This window comes from Platalea leucorodia (genome assembly GCF_965183815.1).
Source record: "Platalea leucorodia genome assembly, chromosome: W".
Taxonomy (NCBI): Eukaryota; Metazoa; Chordata; class Aves; order Pelecaniformes; family Threskiornithidae; genus Platalea; species Platalea leucorodia.
This window is the reverse complement of record NC_138859.1, coordinates 13,034,264-13,055,722: the sequence shown is the minus strand read 5'-3', so window position 1 is coordinate 13,055,722 and position 21,459 is coordinate 13,034,264. Positions and strand designations below refer to the sequence as shown.

At 41.1% G+C, this 21,459-nt stretch overlaps 1 pseudogene across 1 annotated transcript; it reads left to right on the top strand.

The window, feature by feature from the left end:
* Positions 1–2,713: 2,713 nt before the first annotated feature.
* Positions 2,714–20,665, top strand: LOC309601758 (betaine--homocysteine S-methyltransferase 1-like; annotated as a pseudogene). Its single transcript has 8 exons — positions 2,714–2,752; positions 6,792–6,924; positions 11,718–11,836; positions 13,833–14,024; positions 14,623–14,769; positions 16,244–16,426; positions 19,957–20,185; positions 20,466–20,665. The product of its transcript is annotated as a betaine--homocysteine S-methyltransferase 1-like (transcript).
* The last annotated feature ends 794 nt before the right edge of the window (positions 20,666–21,459 follow it).

Sequence of the window (21,459 nt, the reverse complement as noted above, 5' to 3'; positions counted from 1 at the left end):
AGACAGTTGCACTTTTGTTTATAGCTCCAATCATAATATAACTTGGTCCCTGCTTGGCAGTCTAAGTGACACACCTCACTTAAGACCTAACCTGGTCATTCTTATCTTCTTTTAAAGTAAATGTTCTTAAAGGGTCATATACATAAACAGTAGTAATACAAAAAGCAACGCAAGGTTGCTTCCACTCACAACTTTAAATCTTTGTTATTTGTCCAATATACCCTTATGCGTAGAACCTAGTTCTCAATGAGAAACTGTACCCCTGAAATGACAGTGTCAAAACCTGGCATTTCAAAAGTGCTATAGTATATGCGACACAAAGAGAAAGTCTTTAAAAAAATGTCTGCTTAGTAAAGCTCCTTAAAATATTTCTAAAGCCAAATGTCAGCAGACTACATCAGTCTACGTGTTCACGAACAATAAAACTGAATATATATTTTCACATCCCGTCTATTTTGACATGTTCTACTTTGCTCGAGTCAAAACACTATAGAAACAGGGTTTTGTCAATGGCTCACACCTGCTACTACACTACGCTACAGTTTCACAACCCCTTTAAGCCAGCATAAACCAGGACTGCTGCCATAGGCAGCCCCATTCTCACTGTCTTGTCTGATCCTCCTCTCTACTGCCCCTCCCACAGACAGCAAGCCAGATCAGGAAATTTATCCAAATTTTAAAAAGCCATGTTTTTGGATGTAAGACAAGGTAGGACCTCTTAGTACAGCAGCAGTACAAACTACTGTGAAACCACAGTATCATCTTTCCCTTCAGGACACTTAATCGATACTCAATTTTTATCTCCCCCTCCTTGTACATTTGCTTTTGCAACGCCTCTGGCAAAAGGCTGTCTAACGTGTAACTAGTCTTCCACCCATCCTCCATTCAGAAATCAAAGCTATTAGTTGCATGTATTATGAATGAAGATCTTTTAAAATAATATGACATGATAAATGCAAATGCAGGAGGAATATGCACCATGCGGCAACGAATGAAAAGGAAAATAAATGGGAGCACTGGACACCACAGGTTTTCTGTATTTGACCCATACACACTTCTACGTGTTCTTTTTTGAGATTACATATTCATTTTTGCAAGTTAACAGTAACCTGTTTACTAGCCAGATGCGAGACACTTACCCCAGCTCCTCTATCAAATTTTATGAGGATAGTTAATCAAGGTCAAGCGTGGTTTTCTCATGCTTCTTTTATGCTTTGAATTTGAGACTTCCTCACATGACTTTCCCTTCGGCTGGGGCTGCACGGCTAGAAGGCGCGTCCCCTGGGTGGTGGATAGGGGATCCCTCTCTGGAGGGTGCACCGGATAAAATTGAAGAAGGTGCCGCGAACCAGCGCAGCCTAAGGGAAGGCCACCCTGACAGAAAAACCACTGGCCCTCCAAGTCATGGGGGTTGGGCAGGAGGCCAACTACCTCCTCCCGGAAGAAGAAGAAGAAAAAAAAAAAAAAAAAAAAAGCTGCAGAAACGACGAGCATCAACTCGGAGATGGAGAAAATCAGTAATGAAGTGAGGAGGAGGAGATGGAACTGGATCGGTCGTGTCTTGAGGAAAAAACCAACAGAAGACTGCGCTGTGGCCCTTGGGACTCCAGAGCACGCAGCCGCAGACCGATCGAAGTGGAAGAACGATGTTCGCGCCTTGTGTGCCTCCTGGCACTGAGAGAATTCAGATCAGATCAGATCACATGACTTTCAGCTCTTTTCAAACGTTTTCTTTCAAACGCAGGAGCCTGGTAAGAATCCGGGGAGCACCTTTCCTGTGAACTACGCGGTTCACCCAGATGTTTGCTCGTGCCAGGTAAAATAGGTCATTTTGTGCTCATCGCTATGGCCCAGAACACAACAGGAGGGATCTCTCTATACCAGGTCAGCTACTTACCCCGGGCTGAGTCTGGTCTTTGACAGAGAAATGCGAGGCACGGGGGGAGGGGGGGGTGGGAAATGCACCTCCTGCCCACAAGGAGAGGCCTTCGCGGCCCGGTGACCCTGACCGGCACCTGGTGGAGCACTGCAGGCCGGCAGAAGGAGCTGTATTCCCCTTACCTTCCCCCCCCCGCCCCCCGCCAGATAGCTTTACACTTCTGGGGCCGCGCCCTGGGGCAGCACCGCCCGCGCGGAGGCCACGCGCTGAGAGCCGTGACCGTTAACAGCTCCTCTGCCAGCGCCTCCCCACCGCATCCCGCCCGGAGCTCCTCACCGCCCCCGCGCCCAGCCCGGCCCGGCCCGCGCGTGCCCGCGCCGCCGCCGAGGGGCCGCAGGGCAGCCGCGGCGGCGGCGGGGGGGGGTCGGGCCGGCCGCCGCGGCGGGAGGTCGCAGCCGTCGCAGGGCTCTCCGCAGCACCGCGCTCATCCCGCGCGCAGCCCGCCCGCAGCAGGGATGGAGAGCGCTGGCCAGCCCCTTGGCCGAGGGGGCAGCCCGGAGGAGCTACCGGGCGCCTCCCGATCCCCACCCCCAGTGCTCGTCCCCGAGCCAGGCGGGGGCGGTGGCGGGAGGGGGCGGGTCAGTCCCGGGCCGTGCCAGGGCGCCCCGCGGAGGCAGGGGCCGGGCCGGCCGGGGGTGTCGCTCGCAGCGCTGCTCACCGCGGCCCGCCTCCTCCCCGCGTTATAAAAGTGCGGGCTGAGCGCTCGGGTTATCTTCTGCTTCGTGCCGAGTCGTCTGGGTAGTCTCAGGTAGCCAGCGTCCTTTGGCGAGGAAAATGCTGCCGATCAGGAAGACCACGAAACAGGGCAAAAGGATAATTCCCCCACCTCCCTCCCCTGCTCGGCCCCGGTCCCCTGCTCTCGGCGGGCCCGTTCCCCTGTCCGGCGTGGGGGCAGCGGCGGGCGCTGGGAGGGGTGCCCCTGCCGCGGTGCGGGCGCTGCCCTAGCGGGACCACGCGGTAGGGCAGAGGCAGCCTCGCGCCGGTGCTGCGAGGCGCGCAGGCGGGGAGCGGCGGGAGCTTCCCAGCGGCACAGGGCAGAGCTCGACTCTGGGTCGGGCTGGGGCTCCGCTGTACCCGGCCGCCTCTCCCGCCCCCTCGGGGTCCTGCCCGGAGGCTTTCCTGGGGAGCTGCTGCAAAACTGGCACAACCCGCAAACCGCACTTAACCTCCAAGTAAGGTACTCGGTATTTCTGCGGGTAAGGGCATATTGTGAAAAGCTAAAGTAAAGACGTAATAATAACTATACCTATTCAGCATCAAACCATTAAAGACATTTGGACACTGTTATGAGATAGATAGATTAGATTCAACTTAATGCTGTAACAGCTCACAGAATCTTGATTTCTCTCAACACATAGACTGAAGCCACCAAAGTTCAAAACCATTTTGCTTAATATTATTTGATATGCAAACTAAGCAGTGCTCACAACACATTAAAATTGTAAATATTGTAAGCATAAACCTTCATTGGATGGGATTCCTGTCTCCAGCGTCCTGACAACTCTAAAAGCCCCAAATTGCTCTTCCCTTTATTTATATGACTGAATACCAACAGTGTTTGTAATAGGAGCGCAGTCTCCAATATATGCATGCCCTTCGCACTCTCATTTAGCTAAAGAAATAAGCCAGTATAAAAGGTTATTCAGGCATCAGCCATTCTGGCCATCAAGATAAACATTTGAGCAATATCTAAATCAGACTCTCTGACATATACCAGTACTGCTACCCTGCAGTGCTGCTTGGGAGGGTCAGTGGAATCATGTATTCTACCTTCTGTTTGGAAGGACAGTATTATTAGTAGGACACTGGACACTTCTTACTCAGAACTGTTTTTATTTGGTTTTATATGTAGCATATAAGTCTAGAGTAAGAGAACAGAAGGATATGGGAAGAAGTCTATGAACTCTATGCCTTTCAGGTAGCTCAGTTATAAAGGAAGGAGGTGAGGAGGTATTTGTTCTGCTGCTTATTTTTTGGCACATGCCACCTAACTTCAGACACCTAGCAGAAGGCAATTGCCCTAGGTTCTCCTACAGGCAATGGACAGAGATAAGCCTTTCTTGAGGGCTCACTTAAGATCTGAATAGTTATTTTGAGATGCTTTTTTTCTCTCCACCGATGGAAAGATAGGATATAGGTAGACCAAGCAGGCTTTTCACTTATATGGTTCGGTTACATTCTTAAAGTTGGTTGGGGGAATATCTTCATACAGTCATTTGCACTCCTTCCGTGGATAGATGTATGGACTGTGGTGCAACTTTGTTCATGGTAGCAAAAGTGAAGCAGTGAAAAGATGGCTCAAAAAAGCCCTGGTTAGCTTTTTACAGATACTATTTCTTGTTATTTAATACCAGATCTGTGTACTACTGGATCACTTGACAGTACAATTTTGATCTGGATTGGGCATGAGCACACAGTTGTAGTTCTCTGGGGCAGAACAAAACAATGTTGATGCTGAACTCATGCTAGCTATATGCTGTTTGAACCAATGGTATTTTATCCAGTATAGATAAAGTAAAAATGGTGTGAAGAGATGATATCAGACCTATAATAAAGTCTGCAAAAAAGTTATTTCCATTTTGAGCCAATCTGAACTGACAAAGTAAGTTTAAGCACTTTGTGCTTTATAGTTATGTCACCTGCTATTAGATGCCCTGATGCTAGGTTTAATATATCACAATATATTATATATTAAGATACCACAATCTATTCAGTCATGGCTTATGTTGCTTCTGTGTGTCAAAAGTGAAGATTATTTTAAAGTGCAGTTTAAAAAAGCTAGAACTGTGAAGGGAAACTGCTGTTAAATCCTAGAAGGGACTTGAAAAAAAAAACCTGTTGATTGTAGTGCATTTAAATATATCTATATATTGTGTCAACATGTATCTATTGTAATGTAATCTTCAGTTAACAAGCAACAACTGAGGTTGCTTATACATTTAAGATTTTTTTTTTTTTGTTTTCCCCTCTGCACTCCTGTTCTCTGCATATTAAACTTCTGAAGCAGGCTCTGTCTGTAAAAGATTCCTTGGCAGGCAGAGGAAGCAGGGACTCAACCAGTGATCCCTTGGGTGCCTTTCTCTGGCCCCATTTGAGGCATTCTGTTACAACTGCAAATTAGTTAATTGCAAACACAATCTTTACAAAGCCTCCTGACATTTACACTTACAACAGAATTGCCCTAATAGACAGGCACGACTTGTAGACTTATTGAAAATTACTGAGTTTTGGAGACTGAGTATTGTAGATTGAGTTTTGCCCTGGTCCTGCTGAAATAAAGATAAAAGCTTGCACTTTTTCTTAACGTTGTAAAGTTAATTACGTCAATATTTTGGAAAGTCCAGAATGTGCAATGGAATGTGATGCAGACATCTGCAAGCCAACACTTGGCCTAGCTCATATATCTGCACAGCAACACTGTGCAGAGAAGCCCCATCACCTTGCTGCTATGTCAGTGCCTGGGCCAAAAACGCCGACCCTCTCAGCCAGGCTTTGTGGCCTCCAAGTAGCCTTACACTGCTATGCTTGGTACTGGAACTGGCATAGTTGGCACAGTGCACCTTCTTGTTGGAAAGGCATACTCTCATGCTGCCTAAAGGGCAGTGCTGAGATGTTATAAGTGTTTTTCTTTCCTGGATGTATGGTGTGAGATAATTGAATTAATGAAGGAGAAATTATCAAGAAAGATAATCTACTAAAGGTTGGAGGCTAATTGTTAAAAAACCCTTCCTCTCAACACAAAAAAACACACTCAACTCTATGTCCGCAAGGTGCTTTTTTTTCCCCTACTCCCTCAAATTTCATCTACTGAAACGCTAGTAGGCCATCAGGAAAAGATAACTATGGACAGCAATTTCAGTCTTACCTTTGATTTTTTAAAATCTTTTTCTGTACCCACTACCTTTGTTAATGTAATGGGTCTGCATTAATCCACTTTTTAAAGTCAAATAGAATTATGTTTGTAATCTACTGGCAGAATTTAGTACTATTTAGTATAACAGCAAGGTACTTTTTTGAAAATTTGAACAATCCAATGAAGCAATGAAAGGAATACAAAAAATAATATGTATTAGGTGCAATCAATATATTTTGTATTCATGTTTTTCATTTTACAAAAAAAAATAATTACCACTTTCCTTGTGTTAGTGTAGAGTTCAAGGCAGAAGCAAGGTTAATCACAGGGTGCTGTAAGGTTTGTAATTTGGCATCTTAAAACATTTCTGGGCTGTGCAAAAGAAGCAGGATTTTCTTTCATTTTGTAAGTCTAGGTAAGGAAACCCAGGCCAGTGAAAAGTCTGTCAGAAAATGGAGGCCAGCATTCTGAGATGTGTCTTATTTGCTAGGAAAATGTTACATGCTTACTTTTTTTGATGCTTGTTGTGCCATCTTGTGTCACAAGCTACTTGTGCTGAGGCTCTGTCATGATGGCATTTGTAGCTAAAGAGCAAATGAGCTAATGAAGAGGTCAGTGATACTAGTGTTTCATTTTAAAAAGTTTCACATATATTTTACAGGAGAATTTGAGACTGTGTTTTACTTTCATAGGAATGGAATTAGACCATTGACTTCTAGTTCTGGGGACTATATCTCTGGAATACAATAAACTGAATAATTAAAAGTCTTATGTAATATATATGCATATATTAACGCCTTATGTTGTAAAACAGATCACCTACTATTCTTTAAAGAGAATTTCAAGAAGGAAATGGATTACTTCTTATTATTATGGCAAAGATGTTTCTGGTAGCCCACAAATAATTATATCTGCTTTGCAAATACAGGAAATGTCAACAAAGGAAGCCCACAAAACTGAAGAACTGTAATTATTAACCTTTCTTCCTGCTTTCTGCAGGGTATTCTAGAGCGTTTAGATGCTGGAGAATTTGTGATTGGAGATGGAGGATTCGTCTTTGCTCTTGAAAAGAGGGGGTATGTAAAAGCTAGGCCTTGGACTCCCGAAGCAACGGTAGAACACCCAGAAGCAGGTCAGTTTTACTGGGAAATGGTGATTCTATAGTGAAGGTAAACATGGTTGGATAAATAATAAATATATAGGAACCTGTAGTGGGTTGCTTGACAATGTAGAATTACACACTGTTAAGAATAGTCTAAGAATCTATAGACCCCCTAATCATCGTACCCCTTATTCTTGCTCTAACACTGGTCAAAAGCAGTTGGTTGGGAAAGAATATGAGTAGTGCAAACATATAGTGATACCTCTCCAGAATGCTTTCCCAGTCTTCAGTAATTTGTAACCCAGGGACTTTTTGACACAGATATGGTATCTTTGTATTTAATAACATTCAGTGATTTCTCTCTCATGGACATGTCCAGTCTGTCCTTGAGCTGATATCAAGTTTATCCTTCACAACATCTTGTGACAAAAAATTCTGCAGTTAACTATCTGTTTTGTTGTGTTCTGACCATTATAAATGAATACAGTTTGTTTATTAATTCCTTCAGGAAAACGGCAGCTTTTAATAAACAATGGAATGGAAGAGGAGTATTTAATGTATCTGGCTCCACTGTGAAATGAGGATTGATAAACCTCATAAGAACCTAAGAATTGCAATAAAATTGCATCAGTTGCTGTGCCAAGGGTGTTAACTCAACTTCTGCCTATCCCATTTAATGGAGTGACTGTCTACAGTGGAGGGGGGCAAAATGAGCAATCATTCTATGCCTTACAGCATAAAGATTATAGTGTTTAGCATAAATAGTGCAAAAGCAGGTGCTATTATCTATTTATGTATGCTTCATTACAATAAAGCATTTGCCCTAGTAATATCATGTGCAGTTAATCCCACAAGCTAATTCAGAATGTCCTGGGAAAAAAATTTTCTTTGTTCTGTCTTAAGTGTATGTCCTTCCAAATTAGTCTTTTTCCTCTATAAAGGGGGAAGAAGGAAGAAGAGGAGAAGGAGAAATAGAGATCTTAGCCCTCTCTATTACATTGCTTTGTACACCTTACCTATTTTTTCCCCTAATCCTTCTCAGCCTTCAAGTGTTACTTTGTGTAGCATGCCTAACTTAGGGTCATGGACAGCCTTAGATAATGCAGTGCTCCAGCAAAGGTTTAAAGGGTGATGACCTAATTTGTTGAACCTCATCTCCCAAAAATACATCCTATCACCTCTCTCTTTCTCTCCACCTGTACCTTTTTCTGCCCCTGCGCATTCCATCTTACAAATCGTAGCGCTTATACCATGCTCTTTGTTTCCCCTTTGCTTATTTCTTTTGTACCACAAAAGTCTTTGACCCTCTCCACATGCCTTCTCAGGAAGTGTAGGTCTCGGTCCATGGGGAATGCAAGACATTACCTTACATAGAGGCAGTTGCAGATGGCTTAAATAGGCTAAATTGGCACACAGATTTGTTTTAAACAAGTGATCAGTAGTCATAGGTTAGCCCCCTACTGATTTGCTAGAACATATTGCTCATGTCTGTAACATAACACTTTTATAAGCCCTTTGTAGGCTATTTATAAATACACCCTTAACTGGAAATGTGTTCATTTCTTTCAGTGCAGTGTGCTGCCTCCCCTCTGTTATTGCTCTTTGCTCCTGCATGCTCAAGGGTCATGTTATTTTGAAAGCAGGTGTAAAGAACAGAAGGACCAACTGTCTGAGCCAGCTGGTGTAAAAAACCATACAACTACCGGCCTTTCTTGTCTTTGTAAGGAATGAGGGAGGTTCTGAGATTGCAGCAAGGAATGATGGAGGGAAAAAAAAAAAAACCAGAAAGAAAAAAAAAAAAAAAGTGAGTTGAAGGCCATTATCTCCGTTACAAGGGAGGAGAAGTTTTGCCAGACTGACAAGTTTAGAAATGAGATCTAAATATTTCTTCTGAGCCAGATCAGGTATCTGAGCTACTGCTCTGTACTGAGCAATATGCATATGCACTTACTGCCCCCATCTGCTGTTAGCTTAAGTCTGTGTCTTTTGTGAAATGTCCAACTCATGGTAGATTGAAATGAAAACTCAGTGTTGTATGTCTGACTCCTAAAATGCATCAAATTTAATAATTGTTTAGCCTCATATGTGGCTGTTACCTCATTTCTCAAATAGTGGAAGAAAACATAGCTTCAGTAACATGCTAGAAGTCACACAAGAAGTAAATTAGAGTGGTTTGGGTTTTTGATAGCATCATGCAGACTACTGTGGGCTTGATAATACTAAGTGTATTCTAGTGGTAAAAATGATTTGCCTGGGATTGAATGAGATTCAGGCTGATACTTTACTTATAATGCTATTCTTTCCCTCCAAATGCAGACCCATTCAAGAGTCTGCTGTTCACATACCTGATAGTTTGGGATATAAAGTTCCTTATTCATACGTGTTAGATTATGTTTCATTTGCCTACCAATGTCTCCATCCTTATTCACACAAATCCCAAACATTCTTCTAGGAATGCAGGAACCATATTTAAAGAGCACTAACCATGGGGGTAAATAAATCTAGTTTATTATGGAAATGTCATAAAGCATTTGTGAAAATATTTGTAGATTATTTTTTCCTTTTCACATTTCCTGACTAGTGTTCATCAATGATTTTTCATGGGGGCGAATAGAAAAACAAACTACAGAACACTAGAAACATACAGAGACAGTCCTTTTAGTTGGGCTCAGTAGCCTGTTTTAATGATGTAGGAAAAAGAATACTCTCTGCACTAGGAATGTTTTGACTGTGTAAAGGCTGTAAAACTGAAATTTGATCCCGATAGTTCAGGCAAATTCCAGGGACTCTTTGAATTGTAGCTCTGCTAGAATCTATGTTCCTGGATAGTTCTTTGTGACTGCTGTGTTAAATCACAGTGTGGTTACCCAAGGCTGTAATTAGAAATGAAATACTGGTACTAGTAGAGAAAAGCAAGGGACACCACACTGTTCCTTCACTGAAAGCAGATGTGCTGCTGTGTATGCAGATTGACTCTAGCAACTCAGACTACCGTTTGAGCTTCTCTGGCATAGAATGCTGTGTTTGTTGTAGCTGAAGGCAGTAATTTTATTCTCGTGACACATTAACATGTTTCCCTAATGACACAGATTGTCTGTAGACAATGAGGTATGATGAACCAAGACTTCAGGAAAGCTTTTCCAAACATCTGCCATAGAAACTGCAGTGTTCTCATGTCTCTATACAATATCTAGGGAATAAATTATTCCTGTATTTGCTATAAGCTGTTGAGCGTTTTAACTCTGTTTTACATGATAAGTAGTGTTCTAGAAATTATTATAATTATTGTTTTGTGGGTTGTTGTGGTTTAGCCCCAGCCACCAACTAAGAACCACACAGCTGCTCGCTCCCTCCCTTCTCCCTGATGGGGTGGGGGAGAGAATCGGAAGAGTGGAAGTGAGAAAACTCATGGGTTGAGATAAGAACAGTTTAATAACTGAAATAAAATAGTAGTAATAATAATATTATTATTAAAGCAAGTAATGCATGATGCAACTGCTCACCACCCACTGACCGATGCCCAGCCAGTCCCCGAGCAGCGATCCCTGCCCCCCGGCCAACTCTCCCCAGTTTATATACTGAGCATGACATCATATGGTACGGAATAGCCCTTTGGCCAGTGTGGGTCAGCTGTCCTGGCTGTGCCCCCTCCCAGCTTCTTGTGCACCTGGCAGAGCATGGGAAGCTGAAAAGTCCTTGACTAGTGTAAGCACTACTTAGCAGCAACTAAAACATCAGTGTGTTATCAACATTATTCTCATCCTAAATCCAAAACACAGCACTATGCCAGCTACTAGGAAGAAAATTAGCTCTATCCTAGCTGAAACCAGGACAGTATCCACCCCTTATTCTATACCATCTATGTCATGCCCAGGTCCTATCCTTTCCAATACATTCCAATTAATCACCACCACTTTTCCAGTCTTTTGATATGTACACACAGATATCATTCCCTTAGTCCATGGGCCATCCCTCTAAAATGTCCGTTGAGTTCATTCGGTCCATGACTTTGGGCTTCATCTCTCATAACAGTCCTATAGGGCAGGAGAGATGGTGTGTGGTGTTGGGTTGTTGCATGCTGAAGCCAGTTATGGTTCTATCACCGCTGCACTTTGCTCGGTTCCATCAAAGTTCATTCTTCATTAATCTGGGTGATTCTTACTGTGATTCTGTTGATATAGCATATAGCCACCATAGAAGTGATGACATACAGTATTATATAGCAATTAACATCATACCATTCAGTTCATTGGCTATTTTCACCCAAAATCAAATCCCCTTGAGGTACACATTGCAGTGCATGTTTCGCATTCATGGATAACCTGTGCAATAGCGTCCATGGTCAGGTCCAGCCCTCGATCGCGAGCCCATTTGTCTGTTGCATCTCTTCCTTGATGGCCTGAGGTGTCATGGGCCCACCGAGCTATAAACAATCCACCCTCATGTTGCCAGTCCAGATCCACCTGAGCCACTTCAATCTTAGCAGCCCGATCCACCTGCTGGTTGTTTTGATGTTCTTCAGTGGCCCGACTCTTGGGTACGTGAGCATCTGAATCTACTGATGAACTAAATATAGAAATCTTCAGTCATTCTTAGCAGAGAATAACTAAGAAGGAAGTTTTCTACCTAATGTTCTAAGAGTGGGAAGAAAGGAATTCTACACAGACTGGGGTACTGCTTCTACTCCCTCATAATGGCTCTTCTAGTAAACACAGTATCACTTCTTTTACAGTAACATTAATTCAATAAACATTTAGTTTTGGGATAATAATAGTAATAACTGTACCAAACATCTCTTCTTTGTCTCTTTTAATTCTTTGCAGTTTGTCAGCTTCACCGGGAATTCCTCAGAGCTGGATCCAATGTTCTGCAGGCATTCACATTTTATGCCAGTGAGGACAAACTAGAGAACAGGGGCAATTATGTAGCTGAGGAAATAAGTGTGAGTAAAATACTATTTTGATGGAGATATGAAATAAGTGTATTCATTTCAAAAGGTTTAATAGAAAGAATTATCAAGTATTTTCACAGTTTGTCATAACAGTTTTGGTTATATTTGAGGACCAAAGAATGAGATGGTGCAATTTCAGAATTTGGAATAGTAAGAAAGACAAGGTTAAAGGGGAAAGAAAAAAAAAAAAATAACAAAATGGGGCAAAGATGAAGAGAGGAAAAAGGATGCCCACATCTTATTTTTCCCATCTGAGGAGATAGTTTACTGGAGTTTTCATACAAAGTATAGGGAGGACTAAATGCACAGAGAGCAAAATCAATTGTAAAAAAAGAAATGCTTTAGCATCCAGAGAAACAAATCAACTGCAAAAATGGTGAAGAATCCTGGAGAATAATGACTTGCTAATAAGAACTGAATGTTTTTTTAGGACCATGTCTTCAATAAAATATCAACTAAAAAATCCAAGGTATACACTGTGGTCAGTATTCCCCTTCTCATGTGTAAGGGTAATCTGGTACAGTAACAGAAGTACTGTGTTGGTGTTTTCTTACCCCCTACACAGAGGAGTTGTAGGATGTTGGGTGCCTTCACTAGATGCAGGCCCCATCTCCACTGGGACTTCTGGCACAAACATTTCTAGATAGTTCCTTTGAGACTAGAAGATTTGTCGTTGGGTGTTTTCTCTGATCTTTTCCCCTTTGGTCCTATTGTCTATTATTTCAGCCTCTGGAAAATAGAGAAGATTCTCCAGGGCGCAGAGAGGAAGGAATATATTTATGTGAAGATATCCCAAGTCAGAAACTAGAGCAATCTGGACACTAGGGAAACACTTGAGGCTTAATTAAGAGGTTAAGACATTAAAATGTCATATGACCAAATTTATCTGAAATGCTGTACCTTTACATTCAATAGATGCAACATCGAAATGTCTGAAGTGATATCCCAGAAACATAGTGCCTCTGGAACTAGCCATGCTGCAACGAAAAATGATAAGAGGGGTTGGGAAAGCAACTGGAAACTGGAATGCATTGCAGCAAAACTTTCAAGCTTGATTTGCTGCCAGTTCTAGAAGCAGTTTCCTCCAGGCTCTAACTGGTTTATGGCTCCAGCTCCTGGTGTTCCCAAACACGTACCTGAGCAGAAGTGCAAGTGGAAGACACTCTGTCAGCAATAGCCTTAAAAATCATCTGGATGTTTTGAGGCAGCCATGGAAAACTTCAGCTGAGAGAAACCTATGTAGATTCTAAGTAGCCCATGGGCCACAAAGAAACCTGCTCTAATCAGTCCTTGTTATCTATCCCAAATAATGATTCTTTTCCAAAAATCTTTTTTTCCCAGCTTAACCTCTTTCACAAGCTGTTCTAGTCATCCTGGTTTGGGTATACAGGGAATGTGTCTTTCAGTCTAGGTGATTAATTAATCATATATAGTGATAAGTTTCCCTTTGCTATTCTTAAATTGGTAACTTTAACATCAGGTAATTAATGACATCCTTTTAAAAGTGCCTTAAATGACTCTATATCATATCATAGCTTAAATTTTGAAAATTATCAAAATACTAAAATAATACATTAAGAAATAGAATGAAAAATCAATTGAAATTACTACTCTTTTTTTCCATCCACAAAATCTCAGAATAGAAGCAGACACTTAAGTGTAACTAACTAACTTATTTTCTAAGAGGAAAAAAAAAATTCTGCTTCACACCAAATATTTGCTTTTTTATAGACTATTTGTGTAAGATGTATTAAAGGTAATATGTTTTTGTATTAGTGTTTGATAATATGATAACTTATAAGTTGCAAGAAATCTGTTTCTTAATGTTTGTTATTTTTTTGAAAAATGCTGATCTTCCTAATCAATATTATAGAAAAATACATTTAAATTATAAATGAATATGAAGAAGTCTTTTGTCCTTTTTGTGCTCTGAAATTACATGCATATCTCTGACCAGGTAAAAATGATGTAATCTATATTCATATAGTGCCAGAAAGTGAATGAAGCTGCTTGTGACATTGCAAGAGAAGTGGCTAATGAAGGTGATGCTTTAGTGGCTGGAGGACTCAGTCAAACACCATCATACTTAAGCTGCAAGGATAAAGCAGAGGTTAAAGCAGCCTTTCGAAAGCAACTAGATGGCTTTATGAAGAAGAATGTTGACTTCCTAATTGCAGAGGTAAATCTGTAAAAAAGTACATGCCTTCAGCTGGCACAGTGTGTTAACTTTAAGATGTCTAGTCTACTTTAGGGAATACAAGTATATATTGCTTCCTTCTTTAAAATTTTCTGTTATACTTTTATTCCAGTAGAATCAGATGTTTTCTAAATGCACAGCAGTATCTGCAAGCGTCCTAGAATAGGACCTTGAACCCTAAATTTCTATCATCTCAGTCAAGTCAAATTCTGTACCAGTACAAAGAGGATAGATTAATGTGATCTTGATTAGTTCCTGTTTCCTCCTGTACTCCGTAAGTAACCAACCCATGGTGACTTTTCTAGATGAAAATAGTTCTTCAGGGATAAATCCCTGATTAACCCCCTGTATGGGCATTCTTATTCTGAAACATGAGTATCTTTTTATTTTGGATTTAGTTTTCCTTCTGACTTTTTAAAATCCTTTTTTAACTGTGTGGTCAGTGAACTCAACTGAATTCTGTTAGTGTAAATCAGAAAAGAATCAAGTCATTGTATTGCTGGTGAATTTGGGGTCTGGATTAATGTGTTTATGTTTCATCTCCAAGAAACGAAAGTAGTCCACTTTTAATTTCTTTCAGTATTTTGAACATGTTGAAGAAGCTGTCTGGGCTGTTGAAGTCCTAAAAGAATCTAGGAAGCCAGTTGCAGCTACAATGTGCATTGTCCAGAAGGAGACATGCATGGCGTGCCCCCCGGACAATGTGCTGTCCGACTGGTAAAGGCTGGTAAGAATCTGTTTTAATCTGCACTTTAAAAGTATGGAACAAAGTTAAGTCCTTAATCATTGAGATAAATGGATGTGTATCTCAAGTAGATAGCTTCCCAATTATACTTGATGAAAGTTTTGAGCCTGTGGAAGAGTTTCTATGTGTACTTTACTAGAGCAGTCTTGTAAAAAAAAGTATGAAAATGCAGCTATAAAATCCTTATTAACCAGGATGGTATTGGGAGCAATAGCCACAGGCAGCTGATACTGAGTAGAACAAAATCCTAAAACTATTCAAAGTTGATTACAGACCCAGCCCCAAATTCTGGGCTCAGGATTATGAAACATAAGCAGAATCCAAAGCCGCCTTTGATTCTCTGCTCATGTTTTTAGAAATGTGTGGAGCACAGTTCAAATCCAGGATGAGAGAATAAGAGAATGAAAAAATTAATCTTATTGCCTATCAAATGCTGTGTTTTCTGCAGGACAAAGGGAAGGGCAGAAGGAATTAATCAGGGGCATGATGGACCGACCATACAGGGGTTTTATTATATCTGTTCTGAACTACTCTTTTCCTTTGGAGTTAAGAGTTGAAATCCAAAGGCAGAACCTGTGTTAGGAACCTGTTAGCTATTTGTATATGTGGCTGTACATAATCAGTCTTCACTGATTGAGCACTGATGAGAAAAGCAACTGCATGAGGGTGGGAGATGTGATTCCTCATCAGGAAGGTAAAGAGTGCAACTGAGATGTAAATGGAATGATCAGCCTCAGGAGAGTTGAGGCTGGCTCTAATCCAACTACCTTGTTGTCGTGGTTTAACCTCAGTCGGCAACTAAGCACCACACAGTCACTCGCTCACCCTCCTCCCCTTCCTGGTGGGATGGGGGAGAGAATTGAAAAAAAAAGTAAAACCTGTGGGTTGAGATAAAGACAGTTTAATAGGACAGCAGGAAGAGAAAATAATCATCATCATCATCATCATCATCATCATCATAAAAGAATATACAAAACAAGTGATGCACAATGCAATTGCTCACCACCTGCTGACCAATGCCCAGCCTGTCCCCGAGCAGCGATCCCTGCCCCCCGGCCAACTCCCCCAGCTTATATACTGAGCATGACGTCATACGGTACGGAATAGCCCTTTGGCCAGTGTGGGTCAGCTGTCCTGGCTGTGCCCCCTCCCAGCTTCTTGTGCACCTGGCAGAGCATGGGAAGCTGAAAAGTCCTTGACTAGTGTAAGCACTACTTAGCAGCAACTAAAACATCAGTGTGTTATCAACATTATTCTCATCCTAAATCCAAAACACAGCACTATGCCAGCTACTAGGAAGGAAATTAGCTCTATCCCAGCTGAAACCAGGACGCTTGTGTTCATAGTGCTGGTGTACAGATGGACTGCTCTGCTTATGGAGTGCTGTGGCTAAGAACTTTCACCTCCCACTTCCTAGGGAGATGTGACTTGAACTTATTTATTTTCCTCCTCCTAGGTGCTTCTATTGTTGGAGTCAACTGCCATTTTGACCCAGATACCTCCCTGGAAACTGTGAGACTGATGAAAGAGGGCTTGCACGCTGCTAAACTGAAAGCTCACCTGATGTCCCAACCACTTGCTTTCCATACACCTGATTGTGGGAAGCAAGGATTTATTGACCTTCCAGAATTTCCCTTTGGTAAGACAAGGGTATCTTTTTTTTTTTTTTTTAATTTATTTACTGTCTGTTCCTTTTTTTCCCCTAGCTTTTAGCAAAGCTGAAACTGCAAGGCATCCTCCTGTACAATAGGATCAGTCTCAATTATCCTGTCTGGCATTCTGCATAGATGGATTGGGTTAAAGATCATCCAGATAATGAGAGTATTTCAGCAGTATCACAGCATGTGACTGAAAGTGAAATTATGATGAAAACAGTTAAAGTGCCACAACCTAAATCAATTAAAAAAAAATGTTGTTTTTTTTTTCTTGTGCTATAGAACCTTGTTCAGGACAGCTGTAAAATAGTCCAAAGAAATTAACAAGAGCAAATACACTAAAAACAACCCAGACTTTAAATGCCTTTGGACTGGAGCTCCCCAGCATTCTCGGTTGTGACGTCTAGCCCATGAGCCCTATAATGTTTACCTGCATAGGGATTTAATGTATAATGCATATGCGGAGCTGGATCATTAGTATAGGTGCATGATTCTTGCACTCATAATGGTTCAGTCTTGCAAGTGTAACTGTCTAAGATAAGTGAGATTAGAGAGAAAGCAGAAGAGGGAATATGTTCTTTGATGTTGCTTACAAATGGATTAGCAGTTTGGAGATGGATTCATCACTCTTATGCTCAGCAGAAATTCTACCCAAAAGACCGAAAGATTCAGCCACTTTATGTGTATATAAGGCTTGTGTATTTAGGGCTTATTCCCACCTGGGATGTAGAAGGTCACATCCTCTTAAGATAAGAGGAAAAAAGCAGCCTAAACATTTTAAAATTGATTAGAAAAATGCCTTCATTTTCAGATATCATACATTCTTCTTTTCAAGATCAGCCTATAAAATAAGGTATTAAAACAACTGAAACTTGAATTTTTAGGAAAAAAAAAAAAGATATGGATGTGATTTTCAGGAAGATATTTTATTTTAAAAGTCCTCTCTACGTAAATGAAGGAAAAAGAATAAAGCATGAGCCTGAGGCATTCATTAGATAATAACAACATGTCTGGGTTCTGAAAATACTCTGGGATGTTTAAAAGTGTCAGGAACTCATTTATCCTATTCATTCCTTCGTATAACTCCTCTGATTGCAAGCAAAAATGATAGAACAGATGCAGTAAGTAATCAAGTTAATTGAAGGATTCACTCTTTGGTTTGTTATGGTTCTTGGTTTGTATGTTATAAGCAAACTGTATGAGATGTCAGTTTTCAGAAATTTCATGAGTCAATTGGAGAAGCCTGGTTCTGTGAATGTTTGCACTACCCAGAAGGAGCAACTGATCACTTGATGGCAGAGAAGTAGTTTGGTAAATCATTGTTAAACTGACCCAGTTGACTCTGCTTTTTGTGGAAGGCAATATGCACAAAGAGGCATTTAGGTATTTGAAGCGTACATAACCTCTGTACAGGCCAACAAGATCTCAGTTTCTAGAAAAGCATTGGCTATGTTGTATTGGCAAACTCCAGCATCTAGATACCAGCAGTATTTATTTATCTTTAGAACTTTTTCCAGTTTTCTGTGTTTTTCCCTTCTGTGTTACTGCAATTGCTCTCAAATGTCACCAGTTAAGCAAGGACAATGTTTTAGACAGAAAAGTCCTGGTCAGTCAAAGCATACCCAGTTATCTCAAGAGTAGACGTACAGAGGGGCTAAATCTAGGCGCACATTACAATCTTCTCATCAGAAGTTGATGAAAATTTCAATATCTTTTTACTGTAAATGATAACATAAACTGTTAAGCTAGAGATATTTAATTCTGAATAAAGCCAAGAAAAATACTGTACATTGACAGGCACGGAAAATAGAATGTTAGTCATTTTTGGGAGGGGGGAAGAAAACCCCACAAAACGTGATCTATGTGGCAACTTCTTTTCGTAGCATACTGCTTGTTTTCAATCACCATGTTTCACCATGTGTGGCCAGTTCTTATGGCGGAGTCTATCCATGTTTCTTCAGAGCTGTTAGGTTGGTGCTGTCCTTATGCTCCTGAAACACAAGGACTGATTGTGACAGGGTGGGTGACGGAGAAGACAGGGAAACACCCTATACTGTTCTCCTGGAGTTTAGTTGCTTATATGGGTATAAATTGAGTGCAAGATGCTGCATTCTTACTGTTGATCGTTTTGTATCAATTTTGCATTAGCTTTTTAATGATATATGAGAGACAAGGAAATCATGAATTGATGCTTCTGATGCTTTCTCTCACATCTGCAGGACTGTACACAAACTTTTATTTAAACAGCTTTCTAAGATAGCTTAATCTGGTTTTCCTTCTGATATTAGACCATCTATTTTTCCGTTGTCCAGTCTTTCCCTCTGAGACCAATAATTTTCTGTTTAAGACCATTTCATTTTTTTTCCCTTCTGTTTTTTATTTTCTGACTCTGTCTCTTTAACTACTCACTGGACTTTGAGCAGATCTGCTTTGCATCACCTTCTTGCATATTAGGCATTTCTGGGACAGGATGTAGGAAGAAGAATCCTACTTCTGCTGTGGTGCTGGAACCTTACTACCTCACCACGGCTTCTTTGCCTAGAGGAATGTTCAGTGCCCAGACATCATGCTGCACTCTCCTCATAACCAAGCTGATTCATCTCCTGCAGATGTGCATAAAGAAGTGGGAGGATTTTTATTCCTTTATTCCTGTATTTTTATTCCTTCAAGTTTCTTCTCCAGTCCCTGGTCTTTTCTTTCCAGTTCTGCAACTCCTGTGCCTCCTTCCCTTTCAGGTGTGCTTTTCCTTGTTCTTCTCACTTTCTGTTCCTTTCCTTCCACACGTCTTTCCTCTCAGCTCTGGCGTCCCTCCGCTCTGCTTACCACAACCTGCAACACGAAGAGGGGTTCAAAAGAAAGGTTGCATCTTAGCCATCCTAAGTCATCTACACACAGAACTTTCCACAAGGAAGTGGCTTGAGGCAGCAAACTGCTTATGGATGGGCTTATAACTAAGTAAGGGATGGGCTAAGAAATAGCTACAGATCCCAGCTGTCAGCGAAACAACTGCCTGCCATTAGCTGGTCATGGAAAAAAGTGTAGTAAGCATTCCTGAGGAATAACAAGCAGGCTTATTCCTGTTGCAGGTAGGCTGATGATACCTTCTCCTTTCACAGATTAGAGTACTGTAATCAGATTTCCCAGATATTGATTGTTCATTAAGAACTCTTTGGACTTGTGGGCATAACATTGAAAGTGCTCCAGTACTTCAGCTAAGAACTCTGGCAGAATGGCAAGCATGTGACTTAGGGCTTGATCAGTCTCAGAAGATATTAGGTGCTGTTTTTCAAAGCCAAAGCAGCTTACAACAAGCATAGCTCAGCAAAGCATAACAGAATCTAAAAGCTAGACTCCTGAAAGTTTGCATTATTAATTCTAGCTCAGACAGCTCAAACATCTACATCTACAACCAGTTTTGCAAATAGTGTGCAAGTGTCTCAATAATGTGATTTCTTACAAAAAAATGCGGTGAACTGGAGCATGGTGAAAATTTAAGATATGAATGTCTTTGCAGGTCTGGAGCCAAGAATTGTAACTAGATGGGATGTTCAAAAATATGCAAGAAAGGCCTATGATTTAGGAATTCATTTCATTGGAGGCTGCTGTGGATTTGAGCCATATCACATCCGAGCAATAGCTGAGGAGCTGGCTCCTGAAAGAGGATTTTTGCGAGAAGCTTCTGAGAAACATGGCAGCTGGGGCAATAACCTGAGCATGCATACCAAACCCTGGGTCAGAGCAAGGTATGTATATCTGAACTGGAAAGCACACCAGCACCCTCCTTATAAAGGCTTACATTGGTCCATGCAGCAGACTAGCTTAACCAATATGGAGGTCTAAATATAACCGTAAACATTCTGTGTTAATAATTTTGAAGAATTAAATTTGATCTGGGAGCAGTAAAAGGGGCAAAGGGGCAGTAGGAGAGCTACAAAAATTCTCATCCCTCTTCAAAATGAACATTTGGTCTGAATTAATGTGAAAGTAATGAAAGTTTTGTAATATTTCCTTTTCTTTCTTTAGGGCAAGAAGAGAATACTGGGAGAATCTGAGGCCTGCTTCAGGCAGGCCATATTGTCCTTCAGTCTCAAAGCCAGATGGCTGGGGGGGGGTGGGTAACCAAAGGAACCAGAGAGCTGATGCAACAGAAAGAAGCAACAAGTGAACAACAGCTGAAAGAGCTCTTTCGGAAACAGTTGTTCCAATCCACTGCAGTTGTCTAAATGTTAGAATGATTTATCTACAGACCATCTCATGCTTCACAAGAAAAATCTGTGAAGATGAGTGCCCCGTTGATTTATCAGTTAACATCTAATGAAAGAGACAAAATGCAAAAATAATGTGATTACAGATTAATATGTCAAACTGATAATAAAATCTTTCTCTGGACGAATAGTTTAGAGAAGACACAGTCAGAAGGAGTTTTGGATTCTCATAACAACTGAGCTTCTTGTTAGCTAGGTGCCATCAACTGGGTAGACACAGAAATACGTGGAAAGTAATAATTGACTCAACTCACCTGTGAAAAGAGAAAAAGCCATCTATAAATACAGTATCCATGGACTTCCACTCCTGAGTCTGTTTTCAGTTTGGGATTATGTAGGAATTTCCTCAGGATTTGTTGAAGGCTACTTCAGGGACACACAAGCTGCCAATGCTTCAGACACACAGTTATCTGTAGCCACTTTCTTGACTTCAAGAGAATAAAAGTAAACTAGAAAAATGCATCTTATAAATGGAATCAAAAGATAAGGAAAATGAGAATGAGCTCTTGCAGGAATTTCTTACATGCAGGAGAAAGGTTCAGAGAACTTTTAGGAAAGAAAAATGACAGGTAAATAACTCACTGTTTTTGTCTCAGGGTACCACGTACACAAGATTTACTTCTCTGGAGACTAAAACGGTTAAGAGATTATTCTGAAATTTTGAAAAGTCAAATAAATTAAAAGTAATATGATGGAATAGTATTGTATTATCTTCACACCTTAAATCATGAGAGCTCAAACAGAATAACGTA